Raw genomic sequence first — 25,131 nt, 5'->3', positions numbered from 1 at the left:
CCAGGAGGGTCTCGAACCCGTGGGCTCAGGCAATCCACTTACCTCAGCCTCCCAAAGGCGTGGGATTACAGGCTGAGCCACTGAGCCCGGCTATGAGGTGATATTTGACAGAAGCATGAAGAACAGAGAAGGAGTCATGCAGCTCTCTGGCAAAGGAAACAGCAAGTGCAAAGGCCCTGAGGTAGGAGGTAAGAGCCAGGAGACAGAGTGATTGAAGTGAAACAAGCCAGGAGAATCATAAGAAATGAGGTCAGAGAAGTCTGGAGAGCAACAGGCAGGTCAGGGTGGGGCCTGTAGACTTTTGTAAGGACTTTGACTTTTATTCTGCATGATATGGGGGGTCATTATAGGGTTATGAGCAGAGAAGTGACATGATCCAATTCATATTATCAAAGAATCATTCAGCCTGCTGTGATGAGAGTAAAGTGGCTCCGGTAGTGGTGAGTATGTCAGGACAGAAGCAGAGAGATAAGCCAGGAGCTGTTGCAATAATTCAGGTGTGAAATAATGTGGGCTTTGAATCACAACCACACACTTGGGTTAAGGGGTTAAGACATGGCTGAATTCTGGATGTATCTTGAAGATATAACTGATAGCATTGGCTGATGAGTTTGACATAGAATGTGAGGAGACAGAAGTTAGGAATGATAAATGATATCCCACAGTCTTATTATCCCAAGACTGTGGGATAGCAGGCTTAGAAAAATGAGGAGTTAAAGTTTTGAAACGTTAAGGTTAAAATGACTATTATAGATCCAAGAGGCCATGTCAAATGATGTGAATTGCTAAGCACAGGAGCTGTTTGATATGTATGTGCACATGTATGTGTGCATAGGTGCACATGTGTGTGGTATGTTGTGTGTGTGCATGCATGTGTATGTAGGTGTGTTGTGGCTAGACCTACTTCTATCTCTTGGTGGTTGTATGACCTTGGCTGGTCACCCAGCTTCTCTGCAATGTACAGGTAATCAGATGTACTTCCGGGAGATGGTGGTTTTAAAGCATGTCCACAATTTTTTGACACTCCTCCTAACAAGAGGTGGCATCTACTTCCTCTCCCTTTGTATATAGGCTGACCTCAGTGACTGGCAGAGATGGTACAATAAGACTTTCAAGGCTAAGTTAGAAAAGCTTCTGCCTGCCTGGCCCTCACTCTGAGGGCACTCACCCTGGGAACCCAGACACTATGTTGTGAAAAAAAAACCAGGTCACAAGGTACAGCCATATGGATATGTTCCATCTCACAGTCTCAGCTAAGGTCCCAGCATCCACTGCCAGATTTGTGAATGGCAAAGTCTTCGAATGACTCCAACTGTCCCAGCTAACGCCAAATGGAGCAGAGATAAGCTATTATGTTGTGTTATATAGAAATATGTAGCTGAGAGACTGGGAAATTATGAATGTATTTTGTCACTGGAAAGTCATCTACAGAAATAGATCATCCGTCGGCAGACATCCTCACCTACTCATCTAGTGACTTCAGTTAAAAGATTTCCTGAGTAGTTGTCATCTCAGGCCAGGCCCTGATTCATTCCAGCACCAGGTGGCACTACAGTAACACTTGACTGTCTTAACCTGGACCCTGGCCTCCTCTCAAACTTCATGTCCTATAAGTCTTCACATGCCTCCCTTGCTACCACCACATGGAACTTTTTCAGCATGCTATGCCCAGCTACATTTCTGTGCTTTTTCTCATACTGTTCCTTCTGTCTGAACTACCTTTTCTCCCCTGGCCCCCAGGAACCTCAGTTCCCAGGTAGCTCCTTCCTTCTCTTCACAAATCTCATCTAAACAGAACCCAAAACCTTCTTGTGGGGAAGAGGTTCTTCCCACTTCCCTAAGGGCTTGAGATCTGGAGGCCACTACCCAGAAACATGCAGGGCACAGTGACTTTGAGCATTGAAGTCCCAGAAGATGGGAGAGGGAAGTGAAGAGTTGCTACTACCCACTGCTAATGAGAAGGAAAGAGAGAAGGAGTTGGGACAATCTGTGGGAGTTTGAGAAAGTACTTTTGAGTAATCAGATCATCTGCAGTCCCCTACAGTGTCCCCACCAAGTTCTACTGGTTCCCAGGGCACATCTCACTTGAGCTAAAAAAAAAAAAAAAAAAAAGTTCATCGTTTCCACAGTAGCCCTGCCATCTTGCTGATCCCAGGTTCTCCCCACACTCCCTTAGGAGACTGATTTCACATAGCTACTCCTGCCATGCACAGCTGCTGTCTGCAGATGCCTGCAGCCATGCTGCCATGACATGGAATTTGAGGAAAGAGAAGTTAAGAATGATACCTAGACAAGCGGGCCTGGTCAGTGAGCTGCTTCCTGCTCCACCGCTGGGCGGGGCATGCCCAGCTGCTACCTGGCCCTTCACATGCCCAGTCCCCAGACCCAGCAGCTCTCTGAGTCCCCCAAGATGCTATACAGTGATAGGAGCCAGAACAGGGGAGAATGGCTCTGTGTTCATTTGCTAGGACTGCTGTAACGAAGTCCCTCTCACCGGATGGCTTAAACAACAGAAATGTGTCCTATCACAGTTCTGGAGGCTGGCAGTCGGCGATAATGTGTCAGCAGGGTTGGGTCCTTCTGAGACCTGTGAAGGAATTATCTGCTCCAGGCCTCTCTCCTTGGACCCTAAATGTCTGTCCTCTCCCCATACCTCTTCATATTGGCTTCCCTCTATGTGGTCTAACTTTGTGTTCAAATTTCCCTCTTTATAAGGACACTGATCATATTAGATTAGGACCCACCCTAATTATAATCATTTTAACTTCATTGCTTCTATAAAGGCAATTAAGGTCACATTCCGAGGTATTGAAATATGAGGGGCTGGGCGCAGTGGCTCAAGCCTATAATCCCAGCACTTTGGGAGGCCAAGGTGAGAGGATTACCTGAGTTCACGGGCTCGAGAATAGCCTGGGTCACTTGGCGAGACCTCATCTCTACAATAAATCAAAAAAATTAGCTGGGCATGGTAGCACACGCCTATAGTTCTGGTTACTTGGAAAGCTGGAAGAATTGTCGGAACCCAGCAGGTCAACGCTGGGGTGGCTGTGAGCATGCCACTGCACTCCAGTCTGGGCGATGGAGTGAGACTCCAACTCAAAAAAGAAAAGAAAAGAAAAGAAAAGAAATATGAGGAATTGGTTAGGACTCCAACATGTCTTTTTAGAGGGACACAATACAATCCATAATGCACTCCTTCCCTTTGTATTACAGGGGTAACCTGGAGGTCACAGACTACATTCATATGAATGAGTCCACAATACCATTTGGACACATATTTTTCTAGCTCAGTACTGCCCCACCCCCAAACCAGGTAACTGCCGGGTTCAGAACCATCACAGAGGTGCTCTGCCCCTTAGTATCTCAGAGGTCCAGCAAGTCTGGGCCAGTCAGGGATGCTGCTTGTGCCACCTTCTCCAAACTGCCTTTGATATCACTCTGGCGCTCATAGCACTGCTTGCTTTAGATTGCCTCTTAATGACTGCTATCTGCCACCCCTCTTGGATGCCTGTGCCCCGAGCCTGGGTCTTACCTTTACCTTTTTATTCCAAAGAGGACAGAGAAACTGATCTCTCTCCACTATGTTCTGCTCCAAGAGGGGAACCAAAGCAGGATTGCTTGAGTCCTGAAGCGGTGCGTTATTTAAAGAGATGGCTTTTCCCCCTAACATCTACAGGTACATACAGGGGTTAGACCCAGAGCCACAATTCACTTCCATCCCTAGATCCTCAGTTGAGTCTGATTCTTCATTCCAGGCTTTGCTATCTACTGAATTTCTAATGTGTTTAAGAGACTGTGATAATAACTGGGTTTATTAGTTTACCATTGCTGCTGTAACAAAGTACCACAATCTTACTGACTAAAGACAATACAAATGTATCCTTTTACAAACCTGGAGTTCAAAAGTCTACAATGGGTCAGCAGGCTGCATTTCTTTGAGGATCTAGGGGAGAATCCATTTCCTCAGCCTTTCCAACTTGTAGAGACCTCCTATATTCCTTGGCTAATGGCCCTGTACCATTCTGACCTCTACTTCTATTCTCCTATCTCCTTCTCTGATTCGGCCTCCTCCTTATAAGGTCCCTTGTGATTACATTGGGCCTACCTGCATCATCCAAGATAATCTTTCCATCAAAAATTTATTAAATTAATTATATCTGCAAAGTCCCTTTTGCTGTGTAATGTATTCACAGGATTCACAGATAAGAACATGGACCTAGCCGGGCTCGGTGGCTCAGCCTGTAATCCTGTGCCTTGGGAGGCTGAGGTGGGAGGATTGCCTGAGTCCGTGGGTTCGAGACCCGCTTGGGCAACTTGGTGAGACTTCATCTCTACAATAAACCAAAAAATTAGCCGGGCGTGGTAGCGCGTGCCTGTAGTTCCAGCTACTTGGAAGGCTGAGGCAGAAGGATCGCCAGAGCCCAGCAGGTCGAGGCTACGGGGGCCGGGAGTGGTCACTGCACTCCAGTCTGGGTGATGGAGTGAGACTCTAACTCAAAAAAAAATAAAATAAAATAAGAACATGGACTTCTCTGGGGAGCCATTATTCTGCCCACTACATTGGGTATCCAGTTGCATGGATTCTACCTCAGGGTATCAAGTTGAATAGATTCTTCCTCATAATTTTTCCCCATAGTTTGTCTTTTGTCATTGCCTTCTTCTCTCTCAGTTTGCCAAACATACTTGTTCATACTTAAACCCTAGTCATGTACATAGTTCAAGTTCTTTTCTCAGAAGCTTTCTCTTTAACTCATTTGTAAAACAAGGTGAGAACTTACCCCCTTATTGGAGAGCCCTTCTACCCTCAGAGGTAAGGCCTCTGGCTCTCCTGTTCGTGTCAGGTATTTAGAAAAGAATATTGAGTCCATGGTGCTTGTCTGCAAAGTTTAATCCTAGATAAGCCTCCTGCACTCTTCCATTTGCTCCTCCAGACCCACTCTCCATCTTTTTCCACCCTGGTCTAGAAACCACAGCAGTGGGCCTTCTTGTCCTCTGGCCTCCTGTTGGGTTCAGTCAACAAGAAGTGTGGGAGGAGATTGGAGGATGGGAGGAGGGTGAAGGTAGGACATGCATTCCTCTGACTTCGCCCTGCAAGGTTACCATGGGCTGGTACACCCCTCAGTGGGAGATCTTGAAACCATGCCTCAAAGAGTTAGAGAAACCAATGACTAAATTATTGGGCTTACAGGACAGCAGATAAGAAAAGAAACAATTAGCCAGGTCTGGTGACTCACACCTGTAATCGCAGCATTTTGGGAGGAGGCTAGAAGATTGCCTGAGCTCAGGGGTTCGAGACCAGCCTGAGCAACTTGGCAAGACCTCATCTCTACAATAAATTAAAAAATTAGCCAGGTGTGATGATGCATGCCTGTGATTCCAGCTACTTGGAAGGCTGAGGCAGAAGGATCCTCTGAGTCCAGCTGGTTGAGGCTGCAGTGGCTGTGAGCATGCCACTGCACTCCAGCCTGGGCAACAGAGTGAGACTCCAACTCAAAAAAAAAAAAGGAAAGAAATAACTTACTGCAAAGTTGAAACTAAAACTGTGCCCCAAAGCAAAAGGAACCAGTAACTAACAAAAACTCATGAGTTGCAGGATGGCAGATAAGAAAAAAAACAACTTGCAGAAATGCTGACACTCCACTTGTGAGACCAAGACAAAACTGGCTGAAATCTGTTGGAACCAGGAGTGCAACTGGAGATTGCACAGAACAAGATTGTTGACATCACAGCCTAAATTTCCACCACATGTTTCACACTAACTACCCCCATATTTGCACATGTGACTCATGAGTTAGCACAAAGAGATAACTGTTCAGGCCCAAGGACTTTCCAGATCTCTCCTTTCCTTTTGCCAATCACTGACTAATCTCAGAATCCACCCCCTGAACCCTTTCTGTAAAATACTGCCTTAAAACCAGCACAGGAGATAGATTTGACCTTGACACTCCTATCTCCTTGTGTCGACTTGAAATAGAAAGCTTTTCTTTTCTCAAAAACCTGATGCCATGATATTGGCTTCTAGCACACTGGGGGTGAGTCCCTTTTGCTGCATAACAATCTCAGTTACTATCAGGTAGCCTTCTCCACAAAGGCCTCTCTGAGTTCAAGCAATTGCTCTTTCCTCTCTGACTTTCAGTTCTAGGGATAGTAACGACTTTGGTGCCACTAGCCCCAGGTTCTGCACTGTCTCTTGTGGTTTCCCTAAACCCTGCTCACACATTTGCAAAGGCCCTTCATTAAAGAAAATGTCATTCGGATGTCCCCCCAGCTTCACTGACTTATGGCTATAAATAAATCAATGTAATTTATATCCAGATGTTGGTATGTCAACTCCATAGCTGAATCAGTGCAGAAACTCAGTTCCCTTTCAGAGTTCTAGAGTTCCTGCATCCCCAGGGATATCTTATAATTGCTTATGCCTCACACTCCCTCCATACGCCCATATGTATGGACCAAGCCACCACTAAGAACATGGAGCTGTCCAGTTCCTTGGATCCAGGCTCTTCCTGAAACCCAGAGACCCACTGTCTTTGGTAAAAGATACCCCATGCTTTTTGTTTAAACTAGATTGAGCTGATTTTGGTAGACAATGGCTATGTGAGTCAAAGCCACATGACCTTGACCTTGACTTAATCTATATACAGTGCACAAATTCCTTCATTTTGTGATCAACCATTTGCCTCTTCTATGCCAGGAATTCCCTCCCCTCTGGCTTACGAAGAGAAAGGAGCTATCGAACAGGAATTACATGACTCCCTTTTTACCTCACATCTACAAACATAACCATTTCACCCTCCATCCTCACTGCCTTCCTCTCATCTCAGAAGAAACATTTCTCTCTCCATATCTTTGCACTTGGCCCCTTCCTGTGTGCTCTGAGAGCTGCCTCTATCTAGTACAGGATGCTAATTAATCTCCTTCCCACATCCTCAATCTCTCCTCTATTAAAATATTCTTTTTTGCCTGTAGATATTCTCCAAGTTCTTCCAACTTAAAAAAAAAAAGTCCTCCTTTGTTCTTTTGTTCTAGATTTAGCTATTTCTGCCTCTTTCCTTCCCTTCCCTCCAAGTGACTCAAAAGAGTTGTCTTACCCTTTCAGCTTCATATCCTTACTTCTCATCCTCAACCCACTGCAATCTGGCTCCTGTCCCTCAGAGTCATAGGAACTTCTTAAAGGTGGCTAGGCACCTTTTTTCCCTCATCTTACTGGAACTCCCTAATGTATGTATCTATTTAGTATCCCTGGGATCCTTCATCTCCTCACACAAAGGGAAGGGACCCACAGTAGGGTTTGAAATTGCCCTCAGTGAGCTCCCATCCCTCCTTCTTTTGCTCAACACCCCCCAGAATTTTAACAGAGACCATGGACACCCAGCAGGACTCTACCTTCCCAAATGTCCTTTGCAGCTAGATGTGGCACTCTGAGCTCCTGCCACTAGAATATGAGCATCCTTGGTGCTGTGGACCCAGAGGTGGGAGCTTCATGTTAGAGACAGTAGCATCAACCTACCAATCTGCGTCCCAGAAGACTCCTTGAAGCAGAATTGACTCTACCAGCCAAGGACTACTCATCTCTAGATTATTCATGTGAGAATACATATATAATTTAAGTTATTGTATTTTGGGACTATTTAGCATTTTAGCCTGTATTCTGAGTAATATAGCATTGACTCAAGATCTGGCAATCCATAGGCCTTATTAAGCTTCCTTATCCCCACCCAATCTAATTTAGGTCTTCCTGTTGTACCCTCTTATAGCACCCTGTATCTCTTCAAAGCCCTTATTCCAAATCGTGATTAAATAATCATTTGTGTAGCATAGTAGTCACTACCAATTGCCTTCCTAGCAACTACAAGGGGGACCAAAAAGAACCCAGAATTATCTTTCTTTTCTTTTTTTTGGAGGGCAAGCCCCTTTTAGTATAGCGCAGGCTTCCCCCAGTAGGTAAGTAAGTGTTCTAAGAACCCATCAGCATCAATGTTCCAGCTAGCATTGTTGTGAGAGACTGTGTTCAGCTTAGTGAACTTTTTTTTTGGAGATTCTTTAAATGTGTTTGCCCATTTCATGATGGGTGATTTACAATCACACCTGCCCACACCACACTGAATGTTCAGCAGTTTTTGACCAAAAACAGCATGACCCCGTACCCTACCCTCCCTATTCACCTGATCTGGCCCAAGTGACTTTTTTGTTTGTTTCCCAGGATGAAAAAGTCCTCAAAGAGAAATGTTTTGCCAGTGTGGAAGAGGTGAAACAAAAAATGGCTGAAGCACTAAAAGGCATCAAAATTGATGAGTTCAAAAACTGTTTTGAGCAGTGGAAAATATGTCTCAATAGGTTCAATGCATCAAATGGAAAGTACTTTGAAAGTGACTGAAGTTTAAACATGTAAGGAATAAATACACAATTTCTAATAAATAAATTCTGGGTTTTTCGGGGTCCTCCCTCATATTTCTCCTCTCCCTTCTTTTTACCTCACAGAATCCTGATTTTATTCAGGTATGCATGCCTACCTCATTCAGACTTGTGTTGCATACAATGGTGAATCTAGACCAATTAGATCATCTCCAAACAAATTATGAGCCACGTATCAAAAGGATCTAAGAATGAACATTTGTCATATAGAGAGTGCCAGTGAAGCTGCAACGGATCATGCGCAAGCTCAAGTACTACGGAAATCACAGCTAAAAGTGACAGGAACCAGCAGGTAGGACAGAAGCAGAGATGGGACATGCAGGCATTGCATCTATGCTGATCTGTGCTTCCTGTCTGTGGAGGACCCACAGCCACCTTGGAGCCAAGGGTATCTCCCAATTCCAGTCTCTGCTCTTGGCTCCCCATAGAGATATAGATAATCCACAATTACTCCTAAAATCCATCATCATTTCCTGGACTACCCAGAGTGCTCACTTCTTTCTCATAATCAAGCAAGCATGGATACAACAGCAACATTGAGCAAATGTGTGCAATGAATATTTTTGAACACCTGCTATGCACTGGCATGCTAAGGGGAAGAAGATGGGCTACCTAAAGCATGTCTCTGAGAAGCAAAATCAACTGTATGACTCCTTTACCTACTTAAAATTCTTCAATGGCTGCAAGCTGACAAGCAAATCTTTTTGCTCTCAAGTCCCAGTTACTTTGTCCCACCTTTCACTTTTAGCCATATCAAATCACTTTCAGGTCTCCAGATATGGCGCCTCTCTCACATGTGCAGGCCTTTGCACTCACTCTTACATCTTCTTGAATGTGGTAAGCAAAGATAAGAAGCAAGAATGAGGATGGGGGTGATGGTAGCAACACCACCGCTTATTGAGCATTTACACCTACTTGACATACATTATTCTTAATCTTCATCACTATATTGCAAGGCAGGTTCTGCTTTCTGCCATATTACCACAGAGGACAGTGAGACTTCATAAATTTAGTAACTTGCTTCAGATCACTTAGTTAGAGAGTCAGTATTAGCAAATGGATGGTTTCAGATCACATAGTTAGCAAAGCCAGGATTTGAATCCAAACCTATTTGACTCCAAATAACAGGCTGCCTAGACTAGCTGTTTCTTTGCCATTTTTTAGAACTCAGTCTCTAGAGACAGATAGACCTGGGTTTGAATTTGGGGTTCCTTCACTTCCTAAGTGGGACAAGTCACTCAACTTCACTGAACCTCAGTTTCTTCATGTGCAAAGTCAGTTCAGCACTAGAACCTGCCTCAGAAGGTTATTGTGAGGTCAGGATGAAATAATGGCTGTAAAGAGTTTGGCATGTGCCTGGCCCATTGCATTCGGGGAAGGTAGACTCTGTTCTTTTATCATTATTTTCACCCTCTTCACTTAGGCAACTAGCTCTCCCTCTTTTGTCCTGCCCAAGTTAGAGCTCTGCATCTTGTCACAGACACAGTCTAAGAGCTGCTTCTCTGCAGGGCCTTCTGGGGCCAGGCATGCACAAGTCTGTGGAAGTAAGTTCAGGCAGGCAGAAGAATGGCCTGTAATTGATCCCAGTTAGAGCTGGGCAGGTCCTGTCTCCCTTGGCTGGGGCCTCAGGAAGTAGGACGCTGCCTGATTTATGTCCCTATTACACAGAGGATGACCCGGTGCCCTTTCTACATGTTCTAGCATCAGACAAAGCCATAAAACAGAATTGGTGCAGCACGTTTGTTCCCTCAGGGCCAACTCGTACACTGTTGCACCCAGCTTAGGTCAATCCCTTGCAGGACCTCCCCAGGAAATGCTGGCATGTGTGGCCACCCTGTACAGTCAGGCTGCTGGGAGTTCAGGGCCCTATTTTTGGACCAAGGTCCAGGGACAATGTCCGGAAGGAGAAGCACGGTCTCCTGTGCTCCCATGACTTCAGTGACTATTTGTGAATGATCTCCAAGCCACATCCTGAACCTACACCTCCTTCCAGCCTCAGTCTCAGTTATCCACTGGCCTGCTGGACACTTCCTCTAGTGTGGCCCCCAGTGCCCAGCCTGGATTCATCGTCCTCACGCCTCTGCCTCTCTTCTCCCCATATCTCCTCCCACTGTTTAGTACCACAACCAGCCTGAGGAAGCCTCTGCCTCCTGGTTTAATACAGCATCTTTATATACCATTATAGCTCTGACCACCCTATTTTGTAATTAGGACACTTATTGCAGGTTTACCATTATTCACATCCTTATCCATCTCCTCTAACAGACTGTGAACTGGAAACAGAAGACCAGATCCAATTCATCCCTGTACTCCCAGTACCTGGAACCAAGAGCATGCCATCACTTTTTGATTGAATGGCTGAAAGAAGGAACAAATGACAGAAATGGGCAGGTTATCAAGACTGTCTTTCAAAGTCATTTTTAAATAAAGAATGGGGCTTCTAAAGTTTTACTAAGAATAGTAAAATTAGATATTAGCATCTTAGAGCCAGAAAAGACCTCATTAATTGCATGCTCTGAGCCTTTCTATGTATAGACAACTGAGACCAGAGAAGTCAAATGACTTTCTGAGTTTGAATAGGGATTTAGTGGCAGAGCCCTGGGTCAGCCCCCAAACCTCCTAACTTCATAGCCCTCAGACATTTCTTCTTTTGCTACATGTTGAGTTTAAGTGTGCTCTTAACAGTCTCCCAAGGTTGACTTCCAAAAATATACTATAAAAGGCAGAGGGTATTCTAGACTATCTACAAGGTTTTATTCATAACAACTGGATTTATAGCAGAAAACTGAGGTGCACGTCTCAGAAATTTCTAGTTCTAAATCCAAGCATAAGACTATGTGGCCCTTATCCTCTCTAAGCCTCAATGTCCTTATCTGTAAAATGGCAATAATAATAGCCCCTGCCCTGACATGTTGTATGTTTTTCATCTTGGGCTCTCGTGGTAGATTGTATTATCATTCCCAACAACATGTTGGACTTTCTTTTTTTTTTTTTTGAGTTGGAGTTTCATTCCGTCGCCCAGACTGGAGTGCAGTGGCCGCTCCCGGCTACCGCAGCCTCGACCCACTGGGCTCTAGCGATCCTTCCACCTCAGCCTTCCGAGTAGCTGGAATTACAGGCGCGCACTACCACACCCGGCTGATTTTTGATTTATTGTAGAGATGAGGTCTTGCTGTCCAGGCGGGTCTCGAACCCGCAGGCTCAGGCAATCCACTCACTTCAGCCTCCCAAAGGCACGGGATTACAGGCTGAGCCACCGAGCCCGGCTTATGTTGGATTTTCAACAACATCCCTGCCCATTGCAACAAGTCTTACAGTGCCTCTCTGGAAGGGGGAGGAAAGGTGAGTAATACCTCACCAGCTCCTTGTTGTCGGTCTAAGCCACTGGCTTCCTTTGGCTAATAGAACAGAAATGTCGTATGTCCAACAGAAGCAAGATTCAACCACTGCATTCTTCCTGCTGTCTTCACACTGGTATAGAGGTTTATATCCTTCTGTCTGAGACCTAGAATGTGATAGCACATGGAGCAGAAGGTTAAATGATCCACAGCTGTTGTTTAACATAAGTGAGAAATAAATCTTTGTTGTCAGTCATTGAGATTTGGGGATAGTTTCTGCAACATTGACTAACAAAAGCTGAGTAACAATCCTTGATTATAATATAGACAGAATCACTTGGGATACTTTAAAAGGCAAGATGGTTTGTGGTAAAGATAGCCACAAAATGCATCAAAGTCCCAGTAGCTCTAGGGCTAAGTATTAGTGTTCAGGATAAGCTGCCTTAATAGAAACTCCAAAATAAATGCCTCAGATAAGATACACATTTGTTCCACTTTCATGAAATAGTACAAAGGTAAGTGGGTGGTCCAGGACTGTTAGGCAGCTCTACTCTATGACTTGGCCCAAGAATCCAGGTTCTTTCTAACTCAGTGCTCCTGCTATCCCCTCTGGCATTGTCCTCACCTATACCATCCTGCTCCTGGTATCCCCTTTGTCATTGTCCTCACCTTGCCATATCTGCATTCTAACCTGCAGGAAGGAGGAAAAAGAGCAAAGATGTGACTGAGAAGTTGCCCACATCACTTCTGCACACAGCCCATTGACCGGATCTTGCTTGTGGCCCTATCTAATAAAAAGAATCTTGGATATGTAGTTTCTAGCCAGGAGGCTTTCTATTTGTTTTTTGTTTTGTTTTAGGGAGATAATTCAATGGTGTCCTGGAGTTGGCTTACCCAGGCTCAGAGCCAATTGTATGCATGCATTTCCCCCATCCCCCAATTCTGCATTCATTGCCAAGACTTGAAATCAGCATTGGTGGGAGTATTTACACCACAGAAATTGGCAAACATAACAAACCCAAACTCTGCCTCTCTCACACCCATCATTCACCAAGAGCCAATTATTAAACATTTGTCAGCATTGAGGATAATGCATACTGGGAGGCAATTAACAATGTCTGCCACAGCAGGGCCTTATTTTCTTGGTGTCTCTGCTGCCTTCTCTTCTCATCCCTAATTGGCTTCCTCACATTCTTCTCTGCATGTGGTCTTCTCTTGGTACAAATTCATGAGTGCAGCTCAACTGTCTTTGCCTCTTCCTTGCCTACCCTAGGACCAGGTACCCACACTTGGACTACTCAGCTCTGCCCAGTGTGGAAGACCTGGATCAGGATCCAGCCCATAAGGATCGTGCCCTCTGTACCTGAACAGTCCTTCCTTTTCTTTGTCTGGTTAATTCCTACCTAAAAATAAGTCTCTGTCTGATTCTCTTTCACAGAACCCTGTTCTTTCTGTTTATAGCATTAGTCAGAGTTTGATAGTATATATTTGTCTAATTACCTCTTAATTTTTCATCTGTCTCTGTGCCAATCTGGACTCTCTATCTTAATTTTGTTCAGCACTGTATCCTTGGCATTTAGCCCAGGCCTGGCACAAAACCACCACTCAATAAAAATGTGTTAAGTGAATGAATGAATGACCAAGTAAAAGAAGTAATTAAGTCAGCTAACTTCTCTAAACCTTATCTATAAACAAGGAGGATATTTTAAATATCTATGGAGTAAGGCAGGAGCAGAATAGAAAGCATGCCAAGCGTTCAAGCCAATGATATAAAGCAACACCCTAGAGGTCTCTACTGTATCAGATATTAATCCTTTAATTGCTGGAAGGTGCAGAGGTCTAAGGGACCTCAGGGGAGAAACGGGGGTTGTCAGGGAAGGTGGGAGGAGAGCACTTAGGGGGCTTGGAGCAGCAAAAATTAGGGAAATATTTTGCTAGTAACACTTGAGGCTGTACGGTGCAAAACAGCTAAATGTCAGCCCTGTCTGTAAAATGGAGGCACTGATACGTGACTGATTAAAAGAAGTGCTGGAGGAGAACATAAATCAGCTTCATGACATGACATGCTAGGAGAGGCTGGCCTCATAAGAAAAACACCAGAAGCTTAGATAATACTAGGACAGAAACAGCTGCACTTCACCTTCCTGCTTCCCATCTGAGCCTCCATCCCCAAGAAAGATAGATAGGTCCTAAAGGCTAATTCCAGGTGTGTCAGGGAAAGTCTGGCTCAATTTGGAAAGGGTTTCAGTGTTTGAGGAATTGTGACTATGAAGGGACAAAACAGCACTGGCCCTGACTGGTGGCAGGAGAGACTGTGGCTCTCCAGAAGGTTCCTGTTTAGTTAGAGAAAGTTAGAAATAGGGCTCCCTCCCATGAAAGCCTGACCAGGGCCCAACTAGAGTTCAGGACCCCAGTTCCTTTCCTCCTTTCTGTGCTCTTAAAATTCCATGACCTAGAAACTCATTAAAGTAGGGACAGGCCAGGCGTGGTGGTTCAAGTCTGTAAATCCCAGCACTTTGGGAGGCCCAGGTGAGAGAACTGCCTGAGTCCAGGGGTTCAAGACCAGCCCGGGCAACTTGGTGAGACCTCGTCTCTACAACAAATCAAAAAATAAGTTGAGCATGGTAGCATGCGCCTGTAGGTCCGGTTACTTGGAAGGCTGAGGCAGAAGGATCGCCTGAGCCCAGTAGGTTGATGCTGCAGTGGCTGTGAGCGTGCCACTGCACTCCAGCCTGGGAAACATAGTGAGACTCCAACTCAAAAAAACAAAAACAAAAATGTAGGGACAGAGGCTCCAGAACTGGGCTAGGGTTTTTTGGTCTCAAGACTCCAGACCTGTTTACTGGCTAGACCCTTGAATTTACTTCAGTCATGAGTAGCCCTTGGGAAACAGATACATTAGGCATGGGAATACCAGCCTCCAGGCACCAGGCAAAAACAAGTAAGCCCACCACATCTGACTTAAGTACAAAGAGGAATTGCTACAAGGGTAAAGGAGGTGTTATAGAATCCAAGGCTGGAGATGTTGTTGGGCTCCGAGATACAAAGGCAATTTGGAACCTTAGCACTCTGAGAAATCCACGCATTGACTTTACTTTTCTTTCTTGTTGCAAACTGATAGGATCTTTTTTCTGGTATGATAGTGGACAATGTCCACTGCCAACAGCTCTTGCATTTATATCACCTCCATTCAAGACAGTGGCCAAAGTCACACAAAAAGGCTTGGGCAAGCAAGGGAGGAGCCTGGAGATAGAATATGATTGACTCATGTTGGGTCAGGTGTCCGCCCTGACCAGTCATCTGTGGCCTGGGGTAAAGGGCGGGATCATGGGTGTATCTGACTATTCTCCCAGCCCTGTAGATGCTGGAGGAAGAAGGCCTACGTAGAACAGGGTAGGCAACAGTCAGAAGGTCCCTTCTGCATATGATTAGTCTAAGCTAGAAAATGGAACACCGAGTTCAAATGACTTCTATGTCCTTTCCATTTTGCTTCATTTCAGGGTTATGAAATGAATGTCATTGTGCCTAAGAGACACCAGAGGTAAAGCCTCACAATCCAGTGTGGGTTCGGAGAGCTGAAGGAAATGAATAGATTACTGTTTCCCAATACTGGCTTCCTGCTAGGCCATAAACTGAGAAAGACTATGTATATCTAGCATGGGTCCTGGCAGGTAGTGAGACAGGACAGCTAGTTTAGCTTAAATATAGATAGTGAATTTCTTACAGGCAGCCTTAGATAATTAGGAAACCAGATGTTCAGGTATCTGCATCTGAGCACTGTCTTACCGGGACATAACTCTTGTGAACAACTACACCTTGACTGAAATCCAAGCCCAGCCTTGAAATATGGGGTGGCTGGCTATAAAAACCGAAACCAAGACAGTAGGGAGTTACCGAAGGCACTGAGACATAGTGCTCTAAGAAAAACGATAATTAAACAGCAACTTTCCCTATTATCTCAAAAGTTCCTCATGACATTGAGGCACAGTGCTATAAGAAAAAACATAATTAAAGAGCAACTTTCCTATTATCTCAAAAGTTCCTCGTGACATAGACAAAACTTAGAAGTAAAAATGAAAGAACTGAAACTTGTGATCAAAGCTTAGCTTAGAAATAGGTTATTTCACCATCCTTTTGGAAATATATAAAGCACTCTGCTAACAGAAGGGATGTGCTTTTCCCTTAAAGACATCTGTGTTCTATCTTGAATTTGTCATTTTTTTCTTTCCTCTCTAGTAAACTGTACTTTAAACCTCTCTCCATGATATGCTCTGAAATGTCTCTCTGCAGCGAGCCAAGGACCCACAAAACAACTACACCCCATGCCACCTGGCATCATTTCTGGTGCCCACCTGCCAGTCTTGGGAGGCTTGTGACTCACTGTTGTAGCCCCATGGATTTGTGAGTGTTGCTGCATCCCTTTACTATTCCTCTTCCTGGACTCTGCTTATTGCCGTTCATTCCTTTTTCTTTTCAGGGCAATCTACAAATTCTCCACGCTGTTGCGGTGTTTCTGCCTCCTCCAGCCAAGTTACTGGCCCTCCCTGAACGGAGGTTAGTGGAGGTGGGAAGAGGTCAGACCCCTGCACCATGCAAAATTGAGACATGAGCGATTCTTTCTGACAGAAGGCACAGAGGGGGCGGAAGAAGCTAAAACTTCATTCCAAGTAGCTACTGGAAGACCCATTTCATACTCCATGCCTTATTTATACTTCTCATATAACAGTGGAGAGGCAGGGTTTTTCTTAGTGTTTGAGGAGTCAAGTAATCCTTATTTGCAGCCTTTGGCAACCAAGTTATTTGGGAATTTAAAAATTCAGTTTACGAAAAGGCTTTTGGAAAAAGAAGTCTGGTCACCTTTACTGCAGCTGGCTAACATCTTCTGCCAGCCAGATGAAGCCTTAGACGCTGGGTCCTGTTTATGTGGTGTGGTAAAGCATGGGAACTGGCCGTTCCCATCTGATTGTTCACGCCTTATAACTCCTCCAAAAACACCATGCTAACCTCTCTTTTGTGTCCTCCGACACTTCTGAAATGTAATTCAGTGGTCTACAGGAGATCCTCAGCAAATCTGTTTGCTCACAATTGGAAACGGGTAGGAACAGACTATTTCAAATGGCCCTGCTGAAAAGTCTCCGGTTAAATCTCATTCATGAAAAGAATCATTACTGGGCAAAAAGCAGAAAGGTACAACCCAAGAGTTTTTAATTCACAGTCTTAAGTCACAAGGCATTCATGGGAAGCCCTGTACAGAAAGTCACAAGGGGGCCCAAGAACGCTCAGATGCCCAGGGACCATCAGAGACCCAGGGACGCCTGGCTTAACTGATTGTGGTCTTTACCTTTTTCTGAATTTACCTTTGAGGAATGTGAACAGTCATGTTCCAAATCTACTCATACAAGTGTTCAAAGGCAAAAATCAGAATTTTTCCTTAACGAATGTGACAGGAACACGGGTAATGCTCAATCTATACCCTCAGATTCTCCATTAGGTCTTTTTTTTTTTTTTTTGAGTTGGAATCTCACTCTGTTGCCCAGACTGGAGTACAATGGCATGCTCACGGCCACCACAGCCTCCACCTGCTGGGCTCAGGTGATCCTTCTGCCTCAGCCTTCCAAGTAGCTGAAATTACAGGCACACGCTACCACACCCAGCTAATTTTTTGGTTTATTGTAGAAACGAGATCTCGCCAAGTTGTCCAGGCTGGTCTCAAACCCATGGGTTCAGGCAGTTCTCTCACCTCAGCCTCCCAAAGTGCTGGGATTATAGGCATGAGCCACCGTGCCCAGCCTCATTAGGTCGTATTTTAAAGAATTGGGAGGATTTCAAGTTGGATAGTTTAAACAAAAGAGGTTAATATTCTATTGTAATGAGACCTGGCCTCGATATAACCTGACACAGAAGACTTTGAGAATGCCAGAGGAGTTTCCTGAACCTGGAGCTCAGTAGAAGGGATCCATTGCAGCCACAGCAACTTTGCGCTTTTCCTCAGGTGATCCTGGTAGGTTTCTGCTAAGTCTAGGTCCTCTTGCTTTCGGTTAACCAGCCCTGGTTTATTCTGAGATAATTTTCACTTTCTAGAAATTATTTGGGATCCAAAAATCTGATTCTGAAGTACATTCTAAAGGGTCCATTGCCTTTTTCTCCCTTCCTTCTGAAAAAAAGAAAGAAGGAAAGAAAAGAAAAAGAAAAAACTTGAAAATAAATTATCTGAAAGAGAAGATGTGAAAAACAGCCCCCTTCAGGCACCCCAACTTGTTTTATGCTTGAGAGAAATTCAGGTTTTCTGGAACTCCAGCTGTTTAGATATTGTTGTGCATATTTTTAAACTGTGGACATATTACAGCAAGGAAAATTCAGAAGTCAAATAGTTAACCTACAAATATAGGGTTAAATAAAGTCTTCTAAGATCTCTATTTCTCTTTTTTCTTTTCTGCCTGCTTTGAATTTGCTGATTACTAAGCTACAGGTGTTGAGACAAAATTCACTGTTCCAAAGTTATGTGAAGATTTTGTTTTCCTTATACAGTACAGTCAGTTCTAACTATGTTGTAAGCATTGATAGCTCATTTGAAACTGAAAAAGAAAAAGAGAGGTAAAATAAGTTTTATTTTTATTTTTATTTTTTGAGTTGGAGTCTTACTCTGTCTCCCAGGCAGGAGTGCAGTGGCACACTCAAGGCCACCACAGCCTCAACCTGCTGGGCTCAGGTGATCTTTCTGCCTCGGCCTTCCAAGTAGCTGGAACTACAGGTGCATGCCCTTATACCTGACTAATGTTTTGACTTATTGTAGAGAAGAGGTCTTGCCAAGTTGCCCAGGCTGGTCGCGAACCCATGGCCTCAGGCAATCCTCTTGCCTTAGCCTCCCAAAGTGCTGGGATTACAGGTGTGAGCCACTGCGTCCAGCAAGAGAGGTAAAACAAATTTTAAAAATTAAACTGCTTTACCCAAATTTTGTCCATAGCCTTTATTGGATATTTGGTTGTATGTGTGTATGTATGTTAAATGTCTTTATGTGTGTGTTCAGGCTATGTATTTTGTCTAGTATGCTACCAAATTGGTTTATAAGTTAATGAGTACTCATAAATTAAATGAATAGATCTAAATGCTTTCAAAGTTCATTAGACTTTAATTATCTTTGGTAAAGAAAAATGACCTTAAAATTATTGGTAAACTGAAAGTGTCTTCAGAATTGTCAACATACGTTTTGTCTGGGTCTACTAATTTAAATATGTTTTGCATTTGTCTCTGCTAGATATTTTAAGGTGTCAGGGTTTAGCATAAAGGTTATAAGACTATAAATCCAGTCAAAAACAGAATAATCATTGCATGTATGATTTTTATTTTTGACAAGTAAAATTCATTTAAGATTGTTGATTTCATGAAACAGCTGAATCTTCTGAGTTATTGACAGAATTCTCATGTATTCAACTTCAATACTTAGGTGGACACCAGGTGAACACAGGCTATAAAAAATGGTTAACAAGAAAATAATTTAAAAAGATGGCTAGCTTTATCTAATATCTCAGTAATTAAGCACACAAAATACATAAATTAAGTATAAATGAAATCATGTTTATGATGGGAGAGCTTTTCATGTAATTTGAAACTTTGAAATTATTTTGGAGGTTCATGTCTAGGTTGCTTTCAATTAAGAAAGGGTTGTGATATGGGGAAGCATATTTCCAAAATTGTGTTATGGTTCTGATCTGTACAAAAGCTGATCTCTGACAGACAATTCAAGATTTCTTGCTTTCCTGGGTTTTCACTAAATTGTAAGATTATATAGAAAGAATAATTTTATATGAGAAAGGATTTTATGTGGTACATTTTGTCCTAAAGTAAAATGGTCATTTAGGAAAGAGGGATGTACATGGGAAAATCAAAGTCCAAGCATATCATAGATGGTCTGTGTAAATCATGATAAGATATGTGATTAAGCTGGCTATAATCAAAATGGAATTATTTATAATAGTTCCCTACGTTAGAACAAGGTTTTCTTAAGGTATTGACTTGCTCTTAATACAATTTCAAGAGGTTTTTATTTTTAGTCCTATGTCCTGTTTCTTTTTTGAAAACTTTTCAGGCTTGAATCTCAGTAATTCAACTTTTACTATGTTCAGCTTTTTCCCCCTTTGAGAAGGCTTGAGATAATAAAGCTCTCCTTCAATTTTTTTTTATCAGCTCCTATAACTTTTTGTTCTCCCTCCAGTTCTAACTGTTGTTGTGGACTGAGGCTAAAATGTTTTATCTTAAAGTTCTAGAAAAGCAGTATAACATAATACTGTACTCTTGGCCTTTCTGACATGTCTAAACTTTTCAGTGTCATTGGGAACATTCTGATGTTGTCCTTAATAGTCATGCATTCCTTTACTTACTACTGGTTTATTAGCTGTTGTATAATATGATGTTCATGCAAGACCCTGGATAAACTTTTCTTGTGTCTGATTGAGTCAAGCATTTTTCTCAACAGGTTTAACTTACAGGTTATCTAAATGAGTTTGCCATAAGGAGAAACAATCACACTCTAGAAGATATTTCTTTCCTTTTTGGTAATCAGCTTAAGAAACAAAGATTTTACATTTCTTTTTTTTTTTAATTTTTAATTTTAAAGATGTGGGGTACAATTCAGGGTTAGGTATACAAATGATCATTATGCAGATACCCTTGTTGACGAGGTGTGCCTCCCCACCCCCAGCAGATGCCCACTACTGCCAATCCCACCCCCACCCCCTGCAGTTTCCCACTATTGTCAATCCCTTTCTTATAGTATTGTGATAATTGTTCAGGGTCCGTTTATGAGTGAGAACATGTGGTATTCAGTTCTTTGTTTCTGTGACAGATCACTCAGTATTATAGACTCTAAGTCCATCCAAGTTGCTGCAAAGTTCATAATTTTGTCCTTCTTTATGACTGTGTAATATTTCATCATGTATATGTACATTTTTTTTATCCAGTCCTCTTTGGGTGGGAAGCACAGTTGGTTCCATGTTTTTGCTATTGTGAATAATGCTGCAATAAACATGCATGTGCAGGTATCTTTTTCATAAAGTGATTTGAGTTCCTCTGGGTATATTCCCAGGGGGGGTTTGCTGGATTGTAAGGAAGGTCGATTTTTAGATCTTTTAGGAGTTGTCACGCTGTTTTCCACAGAGGTTATACTAGTTTACAATCCCACCAACAGTGTAGAAGTATTCCCTTTTCCTCACATTCTCTCCAGTATCAGTTTTTTATTGAGTTATTGATGATGGCCATCCTGACTGGAGTTAGGTGGTATCTCAGTGTGGTTTTAATTTGCATTTCTTTGATGACTAGTGAGACTGAGCATTTTTTCATGTATCTGTTGACTGAGATTTTACATTTCATCAAAATTATTTTTATGTTGCTTTTATTAAATTTTTAATTACTTAGAAAAACTAAGCTTTAAAAAGACTGAAATTCTTACATCTACATGTAGTATTGCTTTTAAAGTTTTAATTACCACCTTGAATAATGAATAACTTTTATTTTATAATAATCTGTGATTCTACTTTAATAAAATGTTCTGAGTCTTTCACATCTTTAATAAATGTTCTACTAACTAATTTTTGTACCGTTAAGTTATAGGGTTTTGGTTTCTGGGATAGGACCAAAAAAAACCCCAGTGAATCCTGCTAAATCATGCCAGGCAGGGTCTTATCCTCAGACTCAGGAAAAGGTGACAATAAAGATAAACTGCCTTTATGAAACACAGAACAAAAATTAAAATTATTCAACCTCTCTAAGCCCAGGAGCTACCATGGGAAAAGAGGGCATGTGAGATTATAAGGGTTGATTTTTTTTTTTTTTTTTTTTTGAGTTGGCGTCTCACTCTGTCGCCCAGACTGGAGTGCAGTGGCCGCTCCCGGTCACTGCAGCCTCAACCTGCTGGGCTCGGGCGATCCTTCTGCCTCAGCCTTCCGAGGAGCCGGAATTACAGGCATGCGCTACCACGCCCGGCTGACTTTTTGATTTATTGTAGAGATGAGGTCTCGTTGCCCAGGCGGGTCTCGAACCCGCGGGCTCAGGCAATCCACTCACCTCAGCCTTCCAAAGGCGCAGGATTACAGGCTGAGCCACCGAGCCCAGCTATAAGGGTTGATTTTAAGGGATAAAAATAATTCAGAGTTGTCTACAAATTAAACATTAAAATCAAAACACACTAATACAAGCCAACATCTGAATCCTTGTAACAAAATAACAAGGTTTCCTTGGATCACTGGTTTGTTATCTAATAAAAAATTACAAAAGTTGTACTAATTTTATAAAAATCTTGCCTATAGTTAAAATGATTAAAAATAACATAGATTTATTTCTAAGCTTTTATTAAAATTTATTTTGATGTTAATAATACAGAAAGGCAGAGGTAACTTTGGTTTTCTCTTGTGAACAAGGTTTTCTTGTAATTTCAAGAGATAACATAAATATCCTTGTTTACCTTTTAAGTAAGCTAGATAAAAATAAAATAAAATACATAGAGAAGTGAAACAGATTCAGTTGCCCTTATACTATCTTTCTTACTTCTTATTGTTTAGGAAAATAAGTCTTCTCTATCAAAGTTCTTTGCTTTTTAAGATCTTTAAATTATCATTTTGGCTGAATGAATGACTTAATTTATGGTCACCTGTGATCCTGTGTTGTAATAGCAAATGTTTTAAACCTTTGATATTTGGCAGACTTTCCAAAATCAAAATATAAGTTTCTAAATTCAATCTCTATCACCTCACTAATTTAAGGTAGTGGGTTCCCTGAAATCCAAGAAAAACATTTGGTTGATTTAGCATATTGAAATCATACAGGAAACATTGTCAAGTATAAAAAGATGTTTAATTTTCTTTGAGTTATATCTATGTGTGTTCCTGGTATGTATTGCAAAATTGTATAACACTCCTATAATTCAAATATGTCTTAGTATATGTTATCAGTAATAAAAATTAAGTTAAGATGGTGTATTTCTCAAAATAACCAAATTTTATTATTAATTGTGCTTTTAAGACTGTCTTAGAAAACTTTTTTCATTCACAGTTATTGTTTTACTTTAATCCCCTTCAAGAAACAACATAAGCCAGGTGTGGTGGCTCAGCCTGTAATCCCAGCACTTTGGAAGGCCAAGGTGAGTGGATTGCCTGAGCCCATGGGTACAAGACCAGCCTGGGCAACTTGGCAAGACCTCGTCTCCACAATAAATAAATAAAAATTAGCCCGGCGTGGTAGTGCGCACCTGCAGTTCCAGCTACATGGAAGGCTAAGGTGGAAGGATCGCCAGAGCCCAACAGGTCAACACTGGGTTGGCGGTGAATGTGCCACTGCACTCCAGCCTGGGCGACGGAGACTCCAACTCAAAAAAACAAACAAACATGTAACCAACTATAGGACCTTACCAGTTACTTTTAACTAATTTGTGTGCTGCAAAACTAAAGGAAGTCATGCCTTGGGTTCAAATCTCATACCTAAAGTGAGTGCCTAACCACATTCGCAACCACACCTGGACTTCCCAAACCAACTGCTGACACCTGCTCACAATTTAAGGAAACACCTGCAATCTAGTCAGTCTCCAAAGCAACAACAAAGGCAGGCATCCCTCCAGGGACATCAGATCCTGCCAGTACACATGAACCCTGAAATAACTCTCATCTTTGCAGCCATCACTATGTTAACATTACATGTCTCTTATAAATGCTATGCCAGATACGGGAAAAGGAAAAAAAAAAAAAACAAGATAAAATCAAGGGCCCAGATCAGGATAGCTCATAAAATAGATCTGCTCCAGGATGGTTTTTTTCCAAACTGAACTTTAGGCCTGACTCTCTCTAGCCCTTAGACAAATAGTTATAAAATCAGGTCAAACCATGTCCTACCCCATAATCCAATATCTGATATGGAAACTATTGTCACCAAATCTTCCTCCTAGCACTATGGAACCTCACCAGATAAACAAAATAGACAACCCTAGGAATGAGCCTTCCTAGCGATGTGAGGCCTCTAGCTGTTTATTGGCCTACACATGCATTCTAAGGAATGATGCTTAGACACTAAGGGGAGCTGAGGACTAAACATGACCTTTTTAACTTTCATCCAAATTCCTAACTAAGAGGCTTGGGGAGTCACACCTAATAAGGACTCACCAGAAAGGGTTTTACTACGCTATCTACTAAAGTTTGTGTCCCAACCTGACTCTGGCATAGCATCATACAATGAATAAAGAAAAAAAAAATCAAGGTATTTTATGACCCTGCAAAGTCTCTTGGGGACTCCCAGACTCCAGGAACCTTGTAAGACACATCAATCCTCTCCAAAGTCTTCCACCAGTAGGACTTCATCTACATATCAACATACCTAGAGTTTTTTTCCCCCCCTTATCTCTTAGCACCATGAGAGGATTTGGTACCGTGAGGCTACTTCAAAAAGTTACCACTGCCACTTTGGATGCTCTTTCTCAATCTACTGCTGATGCTTTAAAGGCTTATCTAAATCTATTGAATTCTCTTGCCCGCTATTTTAAAGTTTTTATTATTTTCTACAATTTGAACTATGTCCTGAATTCTTTCCTGTCTACAAATGTGTAGACTAGCATCTTCAAATTTTTCTTCAGATTTTCTGACTTGGAATTACGAGAAAGTAAAACTGTTTTCTTAAAGCTCTGTAAACTAAAACAACCTTTGGCTTGCTTGCTAATGTATGAACTTCAGAGAAGCTTCACTTGAATGACTGGTTCAAACTACAGTACCAAGGAATCTTTCAGTTTGCCACTACTTTCTGAGGATGCATCAGAAACTCTAAAAGTTGGTTTATAAACTGCTCCAGACATTAACCTTTGTTTTTCTTCTGTCTCCATAACAATATCTCCTGTCAAAAAATCTATTGAAATCACTGATATAGGCTCAGTGGCTCAGCCTGTAATCCCGCGCCTTTGGGAGGCTGAGGTGAGTGGATTGCATGAGCCCGCGGGTTCGAGACCCGCCTGGGCAACTTGGCGAGACCTCATCTCTATAATAAATCAAAAATTAGCTGGGCGTGGTAGTGCACGCCCTGTAGTTCCAGCTACTTGGAAGGCTGAGACGGAAGGATCGCCGGAGCCCCCAGCAGGTCGAGGCTGCGGTGGCCGGAAGCGGCCACTGCACTCCAGTCTGGGCGACAGAGTGAGACTCCAACTCAAAAAAAAAAAAGAAAGTAAACCAGTTCACCTTTAGTACCACCTTTGAAAATGAGATGCAGCTGTTTAATGGGACTGGTACAGGTGGAATACACACTTTCCTTTGTTATCCTTTCAGCTTTTAACTCAGTTATTCTGTTTCACAACCACAAATTCAACTTTTTTTTTTTTTTTTTTGAGTTGGAGTCTCACTCTGTCGCCCAGACT

The 25,131-nt window shown here is 42.5% G+C and overlaps 1 protein-coding gene across 1 annotated transcript in view; it reads left to right on the top strand.

Moving 5' to 3' along the window:
* Positions 1-25,131, top strand: part of PHC2 (polyhomeotic homolog 2) — a 182,697-nt gene that overhangs the window by 35,679 nt on the left and 121,887 nt on the right. The window contains exon 2 of the mRNA XM_008055735.2: positions 23,048-23,058. The gene's annotated coding sequence lies outside the window, so the exon portion shown is untranslated. The remainder of the gene's footprint in view (positions 1-23,047; positions 23,059-25,131) is intronic.

The sequence above is a fragment of the Carlito syrichta genome, unplaced genomic scaffold (genome assembly GCF_000164805.1).
Source record: "Carlito syrichta isolate Samal-C Ts95f unplaced genomic scaffold, Tarsius_syrichta-2.0.1 Scaffold301936, whole genome shotgun sequence".
In the NCBI taxonomy this organism is placed as follows: domain Eukaryota; kingdom Metazoa; phylum Chordata; class Mammalia; order Primates; family Tarsiidae; genus Carlito; species Carlito syrichta.
This window is presented reverse-complemented; position numbering and strand designations above follow the sequence as displayed.